The sequence below is a fragment of the Pyrgilauda ruficollis genome, unplaced genomic scaffold (genome assembly GCF_017590135.1).
Source record: "Pyrgilauda ruficollis isolate IOZ18807 unplaced genomic scaffold, ASM1759013v1 scaffold13, whole genome shotgun sequence".
NCBI lineage: Eukaryota > Metazoa > Chordata > Aves > Passeriformes > Passeridae > Pyrgilauda > Pyrgilauda ruficollis.
Window position 1 is genome coordinate 4,057,958 of NW_024511432.1, and position 13,554 is coordinate 4,071,511.

The window sequence follows — 13,554 nt, forward strand, 5'->3', positions numbered from 1 at the left end:
CCCTGAATGTAATATTTCTTTATGGTCTTTCCCATAGCTGTGGCACTGTGACTATAACCCTAAACCTGAGCTGTGACTCAGGTCGAGCATTTCTTTAGAATAATTCCCAAAAGTGTTGTCAAAGCCAAAATTAGCATAGCTATGGGGCCTCTGCAAGTAGCTGCCACAGAGAAGCTGAGAGGCTTTTTTATGATTCTTCAGTAAACCAGACCAACCATGCATTGAAAGTCATCCCAAAGGCAAATTATCTTTACGATCAAGGGACTTCAGTTGTTCTGGGCAGTTTTCCATCAGGGCCTTACAGGGAAAGCTGCTGCAACATCTCACTTCTCTGTGGGATGACTGGACACAAGTAATAAACACCCGAGACCGGTGTTTGCCCTGATTTTCATCTCCTGTCTCCTGGATGAAATAAATGTGCTGTCACATGATAGGAGTAGCCCATGAGACTTATGTATTATTATATCCAACTTGAAAATTAACTCTAATGTGAGTTGCACACAACACCAATGAAAGTAACCATTAATTGTTAATATAAACTATTAATGAAACACCAGGATGAAGGTCAAAGTGCATGACTGAAACCTTCCAGCAAATGAAAAGATTATTTTGCCTCTTGCTGAGCATAATTATCATCAGAATTTCATCGACTTTCTGATCAAACCACTTCCCTCTGCACTGACCTGTTCCACCACTGCGGTAAATCTGCTTGCCAGAACTGGTATTTGCTTTTCCTTGTCCACCAAGGTTTTTATTAGCACAGTGGATGTCTGTGAGAGCAGAGAGCCGGCACCCTTTTGCCTTTGTTCCTATGGGAGCTTTTTTCCCCCCTTCCATTGTCCATTACTCACAATAAATTTGCATTGACCTGGCTCCCCATAAATTATCCTGTCTCCTGCTGGCACGTCCTTTAAGTGTCCTGGTTCACATGTCACAGGGCCATGACGTGGTGGACACACCTGAGGGCAAGCAGCCCAGAGTGAGAGCAGGCCCTTTCCCACTTTATACAGGTCAAAACATCAGGGAGATGACAAGATGGGGGGGATGCTTGGGAATGACTGTCAGTTTTTCCTTCCTCCTGAGCATGACAGTGTGATCAGTCTCCCCCTAGCAGTTTTACTTCAGTAATTTCTCATGCAGGCTTTGACTGCTCAGGTACTTTCTGCTCAATTTTTACTTTTTTTTTTCCACACACAAACACACACAAGAAGTCTTTCCCCAGAGAAGAGTTTGTACACTTTCTTTTTCCATCAGAAACAGAAATTCTAGCAAATGAAAAAGACTGAATGTGAGGGTAGAAATATCCTGGGGGGATTTTTCTCTAACAAACCCTAAAAAAAATTTAGGGGTGCAAGAAAAATGCTCTTTATAAACATTCATTACTTCGAGGAAATCTCAGAAGTGATGATCTGACTCAAGATTGCTTAGCAGTAACATCTCTGGCTCAAAGGTTTGCTGTTACCATCCTTGCCCAAGCTTCAGGTGTACTTGGAGGTGGACTCCAGGGACAATGACTTTACCCTGCCCTCCTTCTCCATGCCCTGCTGGGCAGAGTCTTGGGCAGAAGTGCAGCATTTGGCTCTGTGAGCACCCAACAGTGCTTGCCAGGGGTGTGTGGGTTGCAGGGGACAGGGGTGAGGCCATGCTGGGCGGGCTGAGCCCAGCTGGGCAACCCAGAACCTCTGTGATGAGATAGGCTGACACAGCAGCTGCCAGGACCCAGAGCTCTGAGTTACAGGGGGGTTAAACCCATTTCGGGATTTGGATACATTTGAGTCCTTTTTTTTGAGTTTCCTAAGACAGAAGAAGCACCTGGGATCGGTGAGTCCCAGCAGCAGGGGTAGGTGCTGCTCTTGGGCAATGTCACAGCTCTTGATGGGTAGAGGAGGGGAGTTGTATGAAGTCCTAACTCCCAGTAAACAGAGGTTCCCACGGCTGAGATGTATTGAACCAGTTGGCTATGGTGGTTTTGTTGATGGTTATGTTGGTGAGGACTTCAGCAGGGCCTGATGACCTAATTAATACATGAGATTATGCCAGTGGACTGCTGGGAGTCTTACGCATGTTTCTGTTTGCAGGTTATCTGTAGAGTTACCTGATTTTCCGTGAAGAGCATGACCCATCTGCATGGATCTTTCTTGGTTTGGTTTCTTTTTATTTTTACTCTGTATGCTTTTTTTTTTTTTTTAAAGGAAACAAGAGTACAACCCTTGGATTGCCTTTACCAGGGGAAAATACTGTGCCGTTTCTGTTAGCATGGGCATGTGTGAGTTGCTCCTTTGAAGAGAAGGTCCTAATATGTTAAGGTATGCCAGGCTGTGACAAGCTGAAATCTCAGCTGAAGAGCCCTGTCAGATCTGTTCTCTCATCCATGCCCTCCCTCCGTTCAGACCCTGACCTTCCCCATCAGATAAGCAGCACAGATCTCGGCCCTGTTCCCTCTGCAGTCTCAGCTCATTAAAAATTCATTGCCTAAAGTGAATCTATTCTGTTGCTGCTGAAGTGTTATTTACCTCGGCCCGGATTTCCTCAGGTTCTGACAATTAAAGAGGGTCCAAGGAGAGGGCTGAGTCACGGGATTAAGGCTTGGGCAATAATTCTCTTGTAGCAAGAGATGATCATGTAAAGCCATAATTTCCCAGCTGCGTTTTGGTTCCTCTTCAGTGCTTCATTAAAGGTGGTGACTCAACAGAAAGGACTGAGGCACAGGTTAACAAGAATCCCTCCTTTTGTGGGATTAGAGCCTAGCATAGCCAGGCTCTTTCAAAGGCAAGAGATGTTGTCAAGCATCATTAGGAAGCTGTTTTAAACAAGAGTCATAAAGCACCCTTTGCGGTCAGACCAATTTATTAGAGAGGCGTGTGAGTGGAGGCAAACAGGAGAGAAATAGATGAACAATTTGCACAGCATTGATAACAAAGCAGTTCACCAGATCCAGAGCTGCTACCATTAGAACAACTTAAAAGGATTTTGCAAAAATCCCAGGGTGTTTTTAGTTCTGGATGAAAGCAGAGACTCTGTGGATGGTGCTGGCAGACAACAGCAAGTCTTGAAATCAAGGTTTGTGTGCAGGTTAACTGTTTCCCAGCCTCGTGGTTATTCCTTCCAACAAGTGAGAATGGGAAGAAAGTGGCCTCTTGTTGTGCCCCAGTGATCCTGAAAACCCCCATGAACTCCAGCTTGGATGGCCCTTCACAAAAGCTGAGCAGTGGGGGAGGAATCTGAGGCTTTTCCTCAGGGAGCCCTGGGGTAGGAATATAACCTGGCTTCCTTTGGGAAGGTGAAGTATTTACAGTAATTTCTCAGACAACTTCTGCAAGTATTCTCCAGCAATGTGCAGTTTGAAGGGCTGTTGGAGAGACTTCAGACGTTATTGGATCTTTGATAATGTCTGGTTTTGGAAAGAAAGCAAATGCTCTTCTTGGGCTTGATATGAGGGAGAAAAGAGGGAAAGAGGGAAATGAAAGAGGAACAGATGAATACAAGCTACTTGTTTGGAAGTAGGTAAGCAGCTTTATTATACAGTTAGCATGATGGACTATGTACTGTGTTTGTTTATTGAACCAACGGCATAAATCTAAATGAACCAGTAGCTCAAATCTAAACCAGCTGTGGCTGAAGGTAGAGGAATGCCAGATACTAATCATCCAGACAGCACCAGTCCTGGCCACGGGGTTTCCCCCCACCCTCGTCATTGTTGAGAAATGTGCAGTAAAATCCCATTTTCTTTGCATGATGCTTGGGCCACACAAGCCTTGGCTCTGGCAGGCTGATGTGAGCCCCACGGAGAGCCCGTGGCTCCTGTGTGTATAAATGTTTTTTTGCCTGGGGGAAGGACAGAGGCTGGCAGTGGGACAGGCAGGGCAGGATTTTGGATGGACTGTTGTTTTTGGAGTGGTTCCTTCCACTCTGTTCAGAGGGCTCTTGCTGGAGCATGTTTGGAAAGAAGCAATGCTAATGTTGCAGAGACACAGACAAAGGAGCAGGGTAACCATGCTGTCTCTTTACAGACTGAAGGGTAGCTGTTCTTCAGGAGGGCTCTTTGGAGTGGAAAATGGTGGTCAAAAGTACATCTCCTGGCTAGGAAGGGGTTTTTATTTTGTATTCAATTATTCATATGTGTTAGCTGGTTTGCAGATGAAGCTGCATCTCCTCCTTCCCTCCCTCCTTCTCTCCTGCCAGTGCACACCAGGAGTCTGCAGTGTGGGGTCGGGAGCTGGGAGTGCCCTGGCTGCTCTTCTATGCTGGGATGCTCTTGGACAAAAAGGATGTTGAAACTGAGGTATCCAATTTTGGAATCCCTAATTTCCTTCAGGGTTCTTGACTCTTCACATTCTTCCACTGCATTCACATTTCTCCACCAGAAACCTTTCTTCCCCTCCTAACTCCAGAGCTCTTTGCAGGGAATTCCCGGGTGCGTGCTCACAAATGCCAATGGCCTTTTTTCCTGGGCGGCAGTAGAGGGGAACAGCACACGGCTTTGCACAGGGGGCCCTGGCAGAGCCAGGGAGGGGACCCGGAGCATTGTCTGGATATAATTTAGGCACTATAAACAGAGGCAGCAAGGGGTCACGCTTTCTATTCTCATTGTACCCCCTGCAATGTCTCTGCTAAGTGGTGCATACAACTTGAACTCTTGTAAAAATTAGCAGAGAGCACAGTACCGGTGACAGAAAGCTGAACTTTTCCAACAGCAGGCTCTCAATTCGCTGTGTGCACTGAATCCACTTAAACTTTAAAGAGACAGCCTGCTTCCTATTCTTTCCACCGCTTAGCTTGGAAATGACTGCGGTACTAATTAAAAGCAAATTGTTTAATCTCGTTGCGTCAGGAAGGGAGTCTCTCTTCAGAGAGGATGCTCCTGCCGGGGCCCGGCAGCGCGGGACCCCCGCGGGCGGCGGAGCCGAGCGAGCTCCGCTCCATCAATTCCGCCCCGCTTGCCCGGATCGCTGCTGCCGCTGCCAGCAGGTACCGCGGCCGCGATAATGATATTTGTGTTGACTCATTATATAATAATCCGAATTTCCTTCGCGAGGCGGCGGCCGGATGCCGGGCTGCGGCGGCAGAGATGTGTTCCTCGCCTCGGCGTTACCAAGGAGCGCCGGCGCAGCGCTCGCCCGTTCCAGCCCGGCTCGGCTCGGCTCGGAGCGCCGGCGGATTTAACGCTCAGACCCCAAAGTTTGTCTGAAATCTACCGTGAACAACAAGTGCTTCATCCCCAAATATTCCATCCGTCCTAGGGCTGAACAGAGAAAACTCCTTGCCCCCTGCACCCACCAAAACTTCTAGCTGATGCACTTTTCCTCACACGGAGAAGAATTATTTATTTATTTTTTTTCTAATGTTCATATCAGCCTGCACTAATGATTTCATACGACCTCAGCATAATAGAATAGGACCTTTTTTTTTTTTTTTTTTTTTTTGCTTTTCCCCCAAGTTTACATTTGCACGCAAGGATGTGTAACAACACAGAGAATTGATTTCTTCCCTTGTATTATCTTTGGATAACATGCATACCATCTTTGCTGGCTAACAAAGAAATAGGAAACCTCTCTTCTTTTACTTCAGGATACCCATATGACACCCTGTTCCTGTATTTACTCTAAAGCAGCTGGGCATTGATAGCAAATTAACTAAAAGCCATAGAAGAAATCCATACCCATTTTCCTCCCTACCATGTGTAAGGAGAATGAGTACAATGCACCTTTTTTTAGCGAGATTTTTATTGAGTTAGATAATATGTCAATGGTTTTAAATTTAAGTCAATTGCGGCAAGGCCACATTTTTCCTGTAGCAGGCCGGAAAAGAATAGTGAATAGAGAAAATTTAAGTCGCTGTGGATTGGAGTGGGATTTGCTGTGTTCAGCTAAAGTCCAGCATAAACTGATGGCATTTTGCATCAATTAATAAAGTGTTTTTTTAAGGTAGGGAACTGCTATGAGTGGGTAGGGTGGTTGGGTGCAGGTGCTGCCTCTTCTCCATCAGATCACTGTAGGGAGGTGCCTTCAGGCTGATGGGTGCTGTCCTGATTTTGAGGGATTGGGGGTTTCTTGCGTTTGGGGGACAGCTGAGCCTTGGCACACAATGCCCTCAATATCTTTGTGTCATCAGCTTGAAGGACTGGGAGAACTTTGTAGCTTCCCATTGACAAACAGGACAGCAATATTTCTGGATTTTAATGTATGAAGTTCCCATTCCATCTCTGTGGGGAGGCCCAGGGTATACTCAGCACAGGACATTGTGGGCTATCCTGGAGGTCCAGGATCAGCAGCTTCCCAGCCCAACTGGCCCAGGAAGGACAGATGGCACCAGGAATCACATCTCTAAGGTAGGAGGCTGGTGGAATACAAAACCAATGTTCTGACACATGAAACCTCCACTGCCAGACTCTTTTAGAGAAAGGTCCCAAATGCAAATCAGAGGACAGTGGCTTCCCAGCAGTTCCTTGGTAAAAAGGCTTTGTTGGTTCCCAGTGTGGTGTGACACACGGCAGCAGACCTGGCATGGCTGTAAAGGCTGGGCTGGTGTTCCCAAAGCAGGAGTTGTGTGTGGCAGGGCAGGTCTCCAGAGCTGCTGTGGTGGCCAGGTTCCTTTGTGCTCTCTGCCAGGAGACTGCTGGGTAAAACCAATTTTTGGCTGCTTCTTTTCCTGTAAGAGGATGAAGACAACAAAACTGCTTTGTACCATGATCAGCTTTGCAAAATGGTGTTGTGGCTGTGACAAGGGGTCTCCAGGGCACTGCCCATGTGGGTGTCACTCCAGTGGTGTGACTGACATGGTCTGAGCTGGATCCTGCACCAGCTTTGTGCTGATGGGATTCCCTTCACCTCGGTGTTATTTTAATTTACAACAGTGTAAATTCAAGCCTGACCTCGCTTAGTGGCTTGGTGTGTTTTTCTCATTCCCTGTGTAAAATGGAGATCTTTCCAGGAATTTGGGGGCTGTAAGTCTGGTGTCCAGCTGTTTCACACAATATCTCTGGTAGAAAGGCTGAGCATCGTGGATTTTGCTGTCTGCACCTTTTAGCAGAGGAAGCATTAGTTTTAATGGGTAGCAGCCTATGAAATAATAACTATGTCTTCATTTATTCGAGTGCTGCAGCATCCTAATTAAGCTTAACAATATTATAAAGCATGTAACGTGAACCAAATCAGATATTTTGCCAATTTCAATACTTCTACTTAATAAACCTGAAGCCTCTCTTGTTTAAATGTCTATCCAGGAAGGCTGAAGTCAAAGCAATGTTAAAACCATTGTAAAAGGGAGGGAGGGAAATGAGGATTATATTTACACTCCCTAGAATTGAGTCCTTGGTTATTACATTGTGTGTTATTTATGCTCCCCCCTTATAATTCTGTTTTACACTCCTCTTTTAGTATCTGTGCTCCCACTTTGTGGGTCACTGTATATCCACTGTCTAGTACCCTGTGAGCACTTGTAAATGCATTGACTCCCACAATTATATTTTTTTCATTCCTAAAGAATCCACAGCAGAGATAAAGATTTTTCTTATTTTTCTGCATCTCACATCTTTAAACAGCAGCTTGGTGACAGTATCTGCTTCAAACTTTCCAGAACTCTGCCACAAAGTGAAGATAGTCTATTAGTGTTATAGATTTTATGTTCACTCTGTTTGCTTTGAAAGGATGTGCGGACATGTATGCACAATGTGTGATTATTAGAAATTCTCTCCTACATTTGTAAAGCCCCAGACTTTTGTCTGTTTAGTGACATATCATGGAAACAGAGCAAACCATTGCCTCATGCATGAATGACCCTGTAGTGTTTGTGCTGATCTTTATATGTTTTTTGAACACGTGAAAAGAGAAGGCTGTGAAGTGATATTTTTCATTTCCTGATAATTGTAGTAGGCAGTTACCCAGAGTGAATGAAGTGAGCTGGGATTCAAATGTGCATTTTCTGTTCAGATACAATCTTTCATAGCATTAGAATGGGGCATTGCTGCATTAAATGTTGCTGTTGTAGATGGCAAATGTGGAGTCCTCAGTGCTGATACAGAGCAGGGAGCCCATGAAGTGCACAATGCAGTGAATGGAGAGGGGAAAACAGATGCACATGAACAGAGGAGTTATTGCAGTGCTTTGTGATGATACAGAGTAAGAAAACATAATGGAGAGACTATTTGTGACTGTCCTGTGCAGCAGGTGACAGAATTGGTACTTCTGAGTTTCTCTGTTTTCGTTCAAATATCTCTGATTTCCAGACCCAAAAGGAAACAGAGTTGAGGCAATGTGGGTGACTAGCAACATTAATTACTAAAATACTGCTTTTTGAGCAGTCTGACTAAAGACAAATTGAGAAGTCACCCAGAAACTGCATCATTTCACAAGGCCCAGAAGTGAGGATCTTCAGTGGGAAAGGTGGGACAATCTCTGCCTTGATTCATTAGAGATAAAATATAATGCTAAAAAAAGGTGTGTAAGACCCCCAGTGGGTACAGGCTGGCTTAGCTCATCTCAAAGGCAGTGCATCAGTTTATATCAGCTAAATACTCTGGTTTCAACAAAGGTTAGGTTGAGAACTTTCTGAAAGAGCCTCCTCTGAGAGTTACAGTATCAATTCATGCCTTTAATAAAGCACCCAGATCTTGAGTTTCCTCTTAATCTGGCAAATTTAACACTTCTGCTCAGGATTTTTACTGCCAGGGCCTGACACACCAAGCTCCCTGGCAGGAGCAGTGTCCATTTCACTGCCCATTTCTTGCTGCAGTGCCATGCTCCCGTGGCTGGCACATCCTGCTGCTCATCCCAGGCTCCCTTCCATCCCAGCTTCCCAAGGGCACTCTGTGTCCCTTTGTGCCATTTTTATTTTTCACATACTTTTATGTAAAAATAACACTGCCAGCCATCCCAGAGCTCTGATCCACATCTATAGATGGTGCAGCTGGCTGATCAATTTTATTGATTTCTTTCAAGTGCCTCTGTCAAAATGATCACACAGTGCTAGACTGTTTTCCAAATCTGCAGGCACACTACTGGACTAATACTTTCCTTTGGTATCTCTACATGTCTCCTCCTTTCAAAATTCTTTTTAATAATGTCATCTGCATTTATTTTACTTTTTTTAGGAAAAGGAACAAATCTGTTTGGATAGCAAAGAATTGATTATATCTGTCAATTGGGCTGATTTGTTTGTACACAACAGAAGTCTATGTAACATCATCTTTTAAAATAGTTGTTCGGGTGTCTAAGTCAAGGGGTGGTCTATCATCAGGTGTATTTCAGTGGTGGATTCAGTGGCTTTTAGAATAAAAGGGTCTGTGAATAACACTGTGAAGTTACAGCTCAACTGGGCAATTTACTTCAATGTTCTGTTAATGATGGGTGGAATAAAGTTGCTTTCAGAGCTTTACCAGCTCTGTACCTTCTTCTGTGGAGATGATAATATTATTATTGTTATTGTTATTATTATTACTTGTGCTTGTAAGCTATCCTCTTCCTGTCCCAAGGAGCTGGGTGGTATGAGCTGACATTGGTGGTCAGGAGAGCAGATGGAAGTTGAACTTTTTTTCACCTGGAAGGCAAAATGTTGCCAATTGCAAAGGCAAAGTGTGTCTGGAGGAAAATACCTCTGAGAGGGGAGAAGTTGAGCACAGAGGCGCTGAGCATGATCAGGATTATTTCCTTCCTGTGATGTGCTGCTAATGGTGACAAGGTCTTGTCCTTCATTAACACCTGTCAAAGACAACATCCACGGCTGCAACCCAGCCAAAACTCCTGGCAGATTTTTCACTTCCTCTTGTTTATTGTTTTCACTAAATCTCCTTATTCATGGTGGTCCCGATGTAAGTGAAAGGTGAAGGTTTGTGACACTGAAAGCCGTAGCAGCTTATCAGCCAAACGTTGTGATAAGGCGTTTCCTTCCTTGAAAATGCACAAAGGCTCGGGCAGGGCTCTCTCCGGAGCCATGGGCTGGGGAGTTCTGCTCCCCCCAACCTGCAGGGATTCCCCTGGAAATGTGGAGAGGCCACCTGGGGTTGTTGGGCATTTTGTTAGTACCAAAGCTTATGTGTTTCCTGGAGAAATGCTGTCGATGCTCTGGAATTTAACTTAATAAATACAGATAATACAGTTTCATTAATGTATCACAAAAGAGCTGGAGTAGCTCATCTTAATTCTTTAATTTCCTGCTTCTCTTCTTGCTCCTTGTTTGTCTTGGGAAGGGAATGGAAACCATGAATTTCCCTGTATGCCTTGGCCCATCCCTGCTGCTACCACAGTCCCTGTGCTCGGTATCTGTGCTGGTGGCCTCGCTGTGCTGAGGCAGTGTCAGTTTCCTATTCTGCAGGGAATGGCCCTCCCTGTGTTTGCTTGGGATATAAGAATATGAAAAATTGCTGATCATAGATCATCTCCATAAATCTTACAGACAATAAGTCATAAAACCTTGTGTCCTTACATATGGCAGTAGCCCAGGGACAGCTTCACCAGATGTGAACAACAGCCCCAGAAACAAAAAATCAGTTGAAAAACTTCTCCTGCTGTTTACATTGCCTGGAGTTGAAGCTGTGTCTTGGGAGGGCTGGGGCTGGTGCTGTTACTTTTCCCTTTTTTATTTTCTTTAATACCTTAGAGTTACATTGACATGTCTGTTGCACGGTGAGAATTCCCCATGCACTAATTAAAAAGCGCTATCATTTGTTAACTGCTCCTCTGCATCAGCTGCAACAGGACAACAGGCTGGCAGGCTGTGAGGAGACCTCCAGGTACTCCTGAGTTCCATCCATCTCCCCCACCCAGCATCCCCCCTCCCACCTCCAAACCCAGCACAAGTGATTTTCTCACAGGCAGCCTAAAAGAAAGGCAAGCAGGTTGTGGTCTGGAGATTGTCTTCTGTCAGTAACAGAGACCTGGTCAGGTTTTTCCCCCCCTGCTTTGCATATCTATCAAGGCAAATTAAAGGAGACACAGGAAGGAGTCTTATTGTCTAATAATCCTGCCAGGTTTTAGATCTCTGTTCATGAATGGAACTGAAGTGTTCCAGCAGCAGCAAGCAAAACCCAAGTGAAGTTAGCAAGCTTTGCTCTGCATTTGCATGAAGTGGTTGAGGCTGGGATTGCTTTTCCCCTATGATGTATCTCTGCTTTTATTGTCATTCTCTTCCCTTTGTGACTCTGTCCACAAAAAAAATGAATGTAAATGCAGGCGACACTTTACAATAATTCTCTGTGGGGTAAGGATTGAACAGAGGCACTCTGTGATTTACCATTTCAAAGTGCTCACGCTTCCAGCCTGAAACGCTGGAGCTTTATCACAGAGGGGATGTTGTCCCTGCCTGCACGCCGGGCTGGAACCACCTTCCCCCGGTGCCTGCAGAGGGACCCCCACTCCTCAGCCCCTCTGGGTGCTGCAGGAAGCCCTCAGCTGCTGTGGGGAGAGACAGGGGTGGAGAATGGGCTTTGCAGGTTGTGTTCGCTCCCTGCTGCCTGCGTACCCACCCAGGGATGCAATTTCCTTTGCTCTCAGGTTTTTGCTCATCCCTTCACTGCTTCACCTGGCTGTGCTGGTGAGGGAGTGAATGACCTGTCCAAGGGTCCAGAGCTCATCTGCCAGCCTGGGTCTCCCTCCTGCATCCCTGAGTTCAGAGGATACTTAGCTCCTGTAAGAGATCAGAGATTCCCCCTTCCACTCTGGGCAACAGTAAATTAATGCAGGAGAGTGGTAAGATTTCCTGATCTTGGTAAACATACAAATCTCCCCTTTGCACTTTGCAAAAGTGGAAAAGGCAAATTCTGCTTTGGTGTGCCCCTGGAAGTGCAAATTTTAAGGCTGACTGAAACCAAGTGTGTTCTCTTGGTGTCTGGCTCTTGCTGATGCCAATGGGATCTGAAGTTGAAGCCCTGATATTCCTGGGCTGGGGCTGCAGGGATAAGAGGTGCCTCCCTGACCAGCTGGTGCCTGTGTGTGACCTCTGAATGTTAGACCCTCCCCGTCTGCTGCAGGGCAAGCAAAAAACAAAATACGGCCCTTGGAAGTGTGATGTGCTTCAGTGGGAACCTCTGCAAAGGAACCTCTTTCTCACCAGCTCTGCTGCCTTACCTGTTCAGTCACAGCTGATGACTTCAGTGCCAAACCCAACTTTTAATACAGTTTATTTCAATGAAGAGAGAAGGAGTAGGGAAATTGGAGGGTGCACACCAGCAGAGGTTGGTGGAGGGGGTGATGGGGGCCAGCACTCTGTGCTGCAGGTGCCTCCTGGCCACAGCTCAGGCAGCACTTATCTAAGTGGTTGTTCTTTGAAACTTTCCTTTGCAGAAGCTGGTTCACAGAGAAAACAATAATGAGCAGAGGTATCAGAGTCCTAGTACTGCACCAGCCTCTTTTTTTCTCCCTCCTTCCACTTCCTCCTGTAATTGTATTTCCCCTGTGCACTGACAGCAAATTGGAGTTGGGTGTTAGAGGCACAAATTAGAAATACATCAACCAATGTAACAGTGACTCTAACATTTGTCAAGTGAAATCTGTTATCACTCAAGTATTATTTGTTGCTGGATTAAATCACGTTGTATTTAATATTGCACAACCAAGTAAACCTAATTCCTCCTTGCTCTTTTTATAAAAAAAAAGCTAAAACTGAACAAACCCTTGTGTGACCTTTTAAAAGAATTATATTTATTTATCTTGTGGCGGATCATCTGATTTGGTCCTAAGCCTTCTCAGAAGAGTTCTCAACATGTGCTGAAGTGTTGTTAGTAGTTTTTACCCCAGTTAGCAAGGTAGATCTTAAAAATAGCTGAAAGCCCAGATGAACCAGCTTTTGGCAGGGGGTGGGAGAGAAGGGAAGAATCAGTATTTGGATGCAATGGTTGAGCATTGACTAGCAAAAGAATCAAGGTTTGGACTGCTGAGCACTTTACTGTGTCAAAATCTTTACAGATTTTCTTTGTCGAGTTGAGGTTATATCCTTTATAGCAACATTTGGTAGTTGCTTTAAATTATTAAAGGTATTTCATAGGGCTGTAGCTCTTGGAGCATTAGTTTGCAAAGAGGGCCCCTGCCTGTATTCTTAAGGTAGGTTAATGATGACTTTCCCAGTGCAATGTGTCCAGGACACTGAGGTTAATAAAACCCGTAGCTCTTCTTCATGACTATCATGGGATATTTAATGTTCAGGAGTGTGCAAGACCTCAGCTTAATGTTCCATATGAAGAATAGTGCTGCCAAGCACTCATCATCCCCAGTGCCAGCACAGGACATTAGAGGTGCAAGGAATGGGCTCAAGCACCTCTGAGCATGGTCATCCTCCTTCACAGAACCAGAACCATTTAGGCTGGAAAAGAGATTTTAGGATCACAGAGTCCAGCTGTAACAATGGTGCTCAGGGCAAGGGCTGGGACGGGCTGGTGGGGCTGTTTGGCTGGTGGTCCATGGCCCCTGCCCAGGCTCAGGGTTTTGCTGGAGAGGGACGAGCCCCAGCCTCAGCGCAGCACAGCTGATGATTCATTCTGAGCTGGCTCAATTAGAGCGTTTGTTTATTTGATATAATCTCTTTATTTTCATCTTTTCTCATCTGCTGCCACCCCCATTTGAGAAC